At 40.4% G+C, this 6,863-nt stretch overlaps 1 long non-coding RNA gene across 18 annotated transcripts; it reads right to left on the bottom strand.

The window, feature by feature from the left end:
• Positions 1-894: 894 nt before the first annotated feature.
• LOC124675429 lies at positions 895-6,689 on the bottom strand. 18 transcript variants are annotated; one of them, XR_006993285.1, is made up of 10 exons: positions 6,124-6,687; positions 5,466-5,733; positions 5,192-5,239; positions 4,989-5,104; positions 4,663-4,807; positions 4,477-4,529; positions 3,130-3,932; positions 2,966-3,047; positions 2,201-2,842; positions 895-2,076 (listed from the first exon to the last, which is right to left on the bottom strand). It is a non-coding gene; the product is annotated as an uncharacterized LOC124675429 (long non-coding RNA). The 18 variants fall into 18 exon arrangements; XR_006993272.1 differs by having other exon boundaries at positions 896-2,076; positions 3,130-4,529; positions 6,124-6,244; positions 6,321-6,685; XR_006993283.1 differs by having other exon boundaries at positions 896-2,076; positions 3,130-4,138; positions 6,124-6,685.
• Positions 6,690-6,863: the final 174 nt, after the last annotated feature.

Raw genomic sequence — 6,863 nt, forward strand, 5'->3', positions numbered from 1 at the left:
CAACTTATTTTTCAATCATCTCAGTGCAATGAATGGGGATTTTGCTGCATACGTAGAAATATTTGTTTGGTGGACACATTGGTGATGCTGCAAATTTTTTGTATGATATTTTTAGAAAAATATAGTGTCAGAGAATTTGATGTTGCGATGATTGAAGGTCCGAGATTTACTAGTTAAAACGGTCGAGGAGGCAGCTGATCCAGCCGGCTCAAGCCCAAGCACGCACTTCGTTCAGATTGAACGACACTTGACTCTAAACTAGTACAAATGCCCGTGCGTTGCCACGGGTCTTAAAATTTTATTTCTCAATGCACATATGTAATTCATAACTCAGTAGGAAAATTCAAAACAAATGAGTGACATTATAATGTACTACAACATGATAATAACAAACACAATAACAAGACAACATTGTTATACATCTGGGTGGTTTCAAGTTTTAGATCTTCTTGTTACTCTTCCACGGTAAGCACATGTGTTCTCGGTTGTCATAACTTTCAACTCAACAACATCTTCTTTTGGAGAACTTTCAACTCAACATCATCTTCTTTTGGATGTATTATTTTTTCATAAAACATGAATCCTGCAAACACATGTATAAATGAAGGAATACTTTCACTTTGATATTTATAAATATCCTAACACAACCTGGATCATAGCATTCAATAATGGTTGGGGTAAAAAGCTTCGTCGACAAGCCGGTGGTGTGAATGCTAGTTTTTTCAGGAAGCGATGTATCCTCATAAGACCTGGAGATGCATAGCTGGAGATGCATGTCTTATTATGAGGATGAGAACAAAAATTAAATGTATCCACAAATAATATCTAAGAAGCTATTCACAATATAAGTAGACATGGTCAATACCAGGCAACGCCATGGAAAGGCTACTCACATTTTTTTTTCTAAATTGAACCACATGCCTGTCCGAGCAGAGAACCATTAGAAACATATTTTCATCAAGGAATAAAAAAACATATAGTTCCCGGTCGCAGATGTGTCAGCACTCTACTTACATAACATGCTAAACGCATGCGTCACCAAACATAGGCAAGGGCTCAAGGCCATCATCCCGATGTAAGACAAAATATTTCGTTCTCAGCCACCGACAATCCTTCTCCGCTAGCCTCGACATGAGGAGCTAATTCACATTTCTAGGCTCTCGTGATCTCCCACACCGGGAGGTCCTCAGTCTTCTCGGCATACCTGTTGACCGACTTGCCGGTGTTTGCTGTAGCGACCGTAAAGCTCATGTTCGGAAGAGTGAAGAGATACATTGCATGTTCGACCAAGTGGTTCATCATCACACCAAACTTCGGTACGAGCAGAGTTGAGTATGAATCATGCTAGCAAGCAGTAGCAACCTGACATGCCGACAAGACCTGTGCATCAGCCACTGGACTGGAGGCTGCATCTCAAATGATGCACATAATGGAGCTCATAAAAATTTCAAAGGCAATATTTTGATAAGCGAAATGATGGGTTATGCACATGTTTTCATGTTGAGTAATGGTAAGAAAACATACATTTGCTCATAAGTAAGAAATAAACTGGCCTTGTTAAAACAGGGCACTATTGCTTATGTGTCAGAAGAAACAGAAGCTCCCATGGGAAGGTAGAGTAAAAGTGGCGTTTTGGGGCTCAAGCTTCACGTAGCTCAGTCTTTTTGAAAAATTCGAAAACCCTGTTTGAAGTTTCAACAAAATCTGAAAACAAATCTGCAAGTAGTTACTGCAAGTAGTTACAGATGTATCCTACAATTGTAAAAAATACGAATACAAAATACCTTATATTTTGGGCTATAACAAATGACAAATGTGTAGATCTAAACATCTAATATAGTGAATAGTACACATTTTGAAAGTCCGAAAATTTGTCAGAACTTGTCATTTTGGTCTATCCCGAAGTATAAGGTATTTATCATTGAGGTTTTGCATGATTGTAGAATACCATCGTTAGCTACATCCATAATTTTTTGGGAATATTTTTGAAACCTTAAAACTCATAATGTAATGTTGCTCGGCTGAGTCACTCCAGCAAGCAACTGCCAAGACTATGCAACCCAGCGACCTGCAGTCCTATACATTAATAGAACATACATAAGCTCACGGGAGACCGCCAGCAAAACTAAATGGTAAGATTATTTACTGACAGAACTCCAAACAGAGTCAAACTCGATTGCAGAAGCTATAAGAAACTCACCTCAATGCATATAATTTGTCTTAGTGGAAATCCAGAAGCGATTTCAGTCCGTTGTTTCAATATCAGGATGTGTCTTGCTCCCTCTTCCAGAAGATCTTAATGTACAGCCTGTCGTTTAGTTTGTATATCAACCTTGCTAGCCACCAACTCCACGGCACGGATGCATAGATATGCTATGCATTCTCACAGTAAAATTACATATTAACTGATTTCAGATATGCAACAAACATCTGTATGTGCCTTGCTGAAACCATACAAGGGATAGAAGCTACAAAGCTGAAGTCATTTACTTATGTTGACAACTTAATTATGTAGGATAAAGTGGATGTATACAGTAAATGAGGCTTGTAGGCATGTATACAGTGACCTGCATACTTGGCCTAAACACCCACTATGGACAAGGTCTACCTATGCATATTAGTAACTAAATAAATGAGTGTAGAGCTGAAGATACTTACTCCCATGGTCATCGCCGACGAGAAGGACATCGTTTCCGTAGTCAACATAAACAAGCTTCCAATCTGAACTTGCAGGATGCTCAAGCTTCCCCTAGAGTCCAAACATGGATGTGATGGCCGATCTCAGCTCACGGTAATCTCTGTACCGTGTCACATCTATAGATCTTTCAACGAATCCAAACTTCTGAATATGTTTGCATGGATTAGAAGATAGCAATAGCATAAGCAAAAATGTCAAGTATTATGTTCGCTACCAAAGAACTTTCAGCGGATGTTGCATTTTTTGTAGGTACTTACTGAAGCATACCTTTGTGTATGTCCGCATCGGTGGTTTCATAGGCTTTGAACTTCTCTCAATGCTTTTAAAAGTTACCCGATTTTCTGTGAACCTAATTATGTAGCAAGTTACACAATAATAAAAATGCCGATGTAAAGGAAATCTATGAATTGAACATCAAGGAAGCATAGCACCTTATTCATTCTCATTTATTGTAGAATGGCATTCCCATAACTCATCCATAAATAACATCTCACATCCTCGGCCAAAGTATTATCTTCCCTGGTGTCTTTAGTAAGTTCCTTAGAACATCCAGAAGAGCTTTCCTGATAAGATAATGCTAGAATTAGTGAATGGCACGACTTCTAAAATCCTAATGCGTGTATTTACGTGTGTATTTAATCGACATACTGAACTCTGCCAACTCCTTGTTTCAACTCAAAAAGCTGGAGGGTCATCCATTGTTCTAGCAACAAATGCAAACACCATGGTTTCTGGGCATCCTCTTTTATACCATTTACATGTCAAAAATTGCATTAAAAATCTCAACAGGGTCATCCCATGCTTCATTACGTAATCACGCTCTTACAAATAGAAGCCTTGATTTTGCCTGACTGCCACAGAAGGTTGTTCATCCGAAACAAAGTGTTCAGAACTAATAAATAGACTTTCGAAGAAAATATTATTTAGCATTTATGGATATTTGTTGGTAAAAATCAGACTGTTCAGAAACACTCAAGTCCACCATGGTAAATGGTGAAGTCAATTGGTGCTAGTTAAGTAGATAATTTTGATTGCGAAGGATTTGAACACTTCACGTACCGTTGTCATGGCTGGCTGTTGTTGTTGCAGATGATACAAAGATAATCCCATCTTATCCCAAGAATACATTTGGGGACGCCACCAGCTCCAGGCTTAGCCAACTCCGAACCACCACTACCACTACCAGCAACAGCAACGGTAGTTAACCACTATCAGTGCTGCTGTAGTTAGCTAGCTGAGACTGAGTTTGAGTTAGGTTGCACTTGTAAAAAGATAATGTCAAATGGATCCATAGCACATTGACCAATCCTTTGTCAGAATACTTTGCGAACAAGAAATGCGGTGCGAGAGAGGTAATTCTTATAGTTACTTTTAGCATCTTCCGGCATCATTCTTCAGAAAATATCCCAACACATAGGAGACTCTAGGCATGTGATTTTGCTAATGAAAATTAATTTGTAAGCTCATCAGTAATCATTTATAAGAAATAATAGCAGAATCACCATTGATTAGAAATTAGGAAATAACATATCAAAACGAACAAAGAAATACTAACATTTTAAAAATATATAACAATATTTCCTTTCATCTTTACTATGAATAATTAATGACTGTAGATTGAAAGGCTTCTTGCTTTTCTGAAACTTAATATGATAATTTTTATCAGCATTAGAATTTCTATTGATTAGAAATTAGGAAACTGCATATCAAAATAATCAAACAAATATTTTTTTCAAAATATATAAACGTTCTGCTCAAAGCAGCTCGGAAGATCATACCACATATTAGATGGATATATTGTTCTAAGGACTCATCTTGAAGACATACTCACCTGCGAGTTTGTATCAAACGCAAGAAAAGTAAAAAAAATCAGGACTTCGGATATATAATTTGTTATGCATTTTTCAATCATTTGAACAATTCATGGATGGAATTTAAATGAAAGGAGGACAAATGGATCAGACCTCCTGAGCGGCACACCAACGGCCAATCAGCCTACGGGACGGTGGCTATCTGGTTGGAGAGGGAAGGACAGTGTAGGCGGCAAACCTCGGCAGCGGCTGTGTCAGTGGGAGACAGTTAAGAGGCAATGGATTCCAGAGATCATCCCTAAAAAATGAAACCAATTAATCTTCAGATGACATGGCAACACATATCTGTGTACTACAACCAGATGACATGACAACACATATCCGCATAATTTCATTCTAGTGCATGTCCTATAACAAAAAATGGATTAGTACAGCTTAATAAACAACTAAATGAACAACAATATGCAACATGGTATTACCTATGTTTCCTCGCAGACTTATCTTGGTGTGAGTCCCCGAGCTGGCACACTGGATATAAGGGCTGGAAGGAGACCAACTTAGCCTCTCCAAATATGTATTGATGCCACTCCTAGTGCTGACAACATTTTACATACAAATCATTTCAGTTACTGTTTCTAGTACCTAATTGAAATGCATAACCGACAATGTGCATTGTACTCACCAAAATCTGCAAGCTGACATTATGTGTTACTCCTATTCCGGTGTTCATCTGCAAGAAGACATGAACATGTACTGTACCATGAGAACTATTAAAGCAACGGGCCACAACACTAAACACAGAAATCATTGGTTTCATGCTATTAAGAATTTAATCCGGAGAGCAGAGCACCAATTCAAGAAAGTAGCAGACTATGGATAATTTTTCCTAAGAATTAAAACAAAACTATCAGGATAACACAGATTACATGAAAAATTGTACAATAATGAGTACTCACCGACAAGATAGGGAAGTGTGTTGTTGCGTGTCCTCTGATACATGGTCACTCAACAACTTAAGGACCAGAACTTGCGAGCAGATGAAGCCGCCTGTCAACCAATAGCTCTGAGCTAGGTAGCCACTGGTGCTGTGGACACCGCTGCCGATCTTGCTGTTAGCCTTGTTGGAACCAAGAGTGTTTAGACCTCAGCGACAGTTTGATGCCTCACACCTTGGCAACTTCTTGATAGCAAATTCCAGTAGGGAGAGGTAGCAACCCTCTATCTCTGATTGAAGGCATAAAATATAATCGTCAAGTTCATCATCATTCTCCAAAGCTATGGAAATTTTGGACAATGTTGAGCTCTGCATCCAGTCTTCCCCAAAGACCGGCTTCTCTCTTCCAAAAATATTCTAGTAAACATGATGGACATTGTCTATCTCTACTCTTTTATCTGGTATTGCACAGGGGCTTTATAGTACTGTTCTACTTGACCATGAAATCTAGAGAATTGAGATAAACATATGTTGCTTGATATTTTCTCAATTTACTCTAGCCGGTTGCTATTGTACCAGTACTTACTGTGCTTGATATTTTCTCGATTAGTAGTGACACCTATTTCTGTTTCCATCTAATTTGATTCTAGTCTGCAAGTCTGCTAGTAGTATGAGACTACCTGATTCCATACTTCCCAGTCCAGAATGCCAACCAGCCGTAGCACAACGGCAGATTCACAAGTCCTAAATCCCAATCTCCAATCCAAAGCAAAGAAGCTCATATCGGCCCATGCCGCACGGCTGCAGCATGTATGTAGCGACAGCAACATAATAAGCAACAACGGTTGATAGTATAGCTGAGCCCATGGAGGCATACCTAGGCGGCGCGGCCCTCAGCCGACGATCTGGCCACGCAGCCCCTCGATCTAAACCCCGCAGCCGACGATCTGGCCCCAAGCCAGGCAGCGACGCGGGCGAGCCTGAGGGTTGCCTTCGTCTCTGGCCATGCCGCCGGGATCAAGGGGGATCCCCACATACATGCGCGGTGGAGAAGAAGGCCGCATCAGCTGATTCCAAGTATGCTTGGCGGCGTGGTAAGGGAGAAGAGGCGGTCTGCGACGCCGCGAGGTCGTACGCGAGAGGGGGCCTGGCGGCGGGCGAACCAGGCGGAGGCGTGGTGATCTTGGGTTACGACGGCGAGGGGAGATCGGGTGAGGATGGAGGGTGGCGCTCGGGAACAGATCAGGTGAGGATGTCTACGACTGGTTTTTTGACGGTTTTTTCTGGACGAAAGAATAAAAACCGGTGGGAGGAGCGATGTGTGACGAAAAAAAGTCGACGACGAAGCCTTTGTCGTAGTGTGATGGTGGGCAGAATAGGGAACGCCTTCCTCCTTTTTAAGTAGTGTAGATTTTCTTTT

Source organism: Lolium rigidum, chromosome 7 (assembly GCF_022539505.1).
Source record: "Lolium rigidum isolate FL_2022 chromosome 7, APGP_CSIRO_Lrig_0.1, whole genome shotgun sequence".
In the NCBI taxonomy this organism is placed as follows: Eukaryota; Viridiplantae; Streptophyta; class Magnoliopsida; order Poales; family Poaceae; genus Lolium; species Lolium rigidum.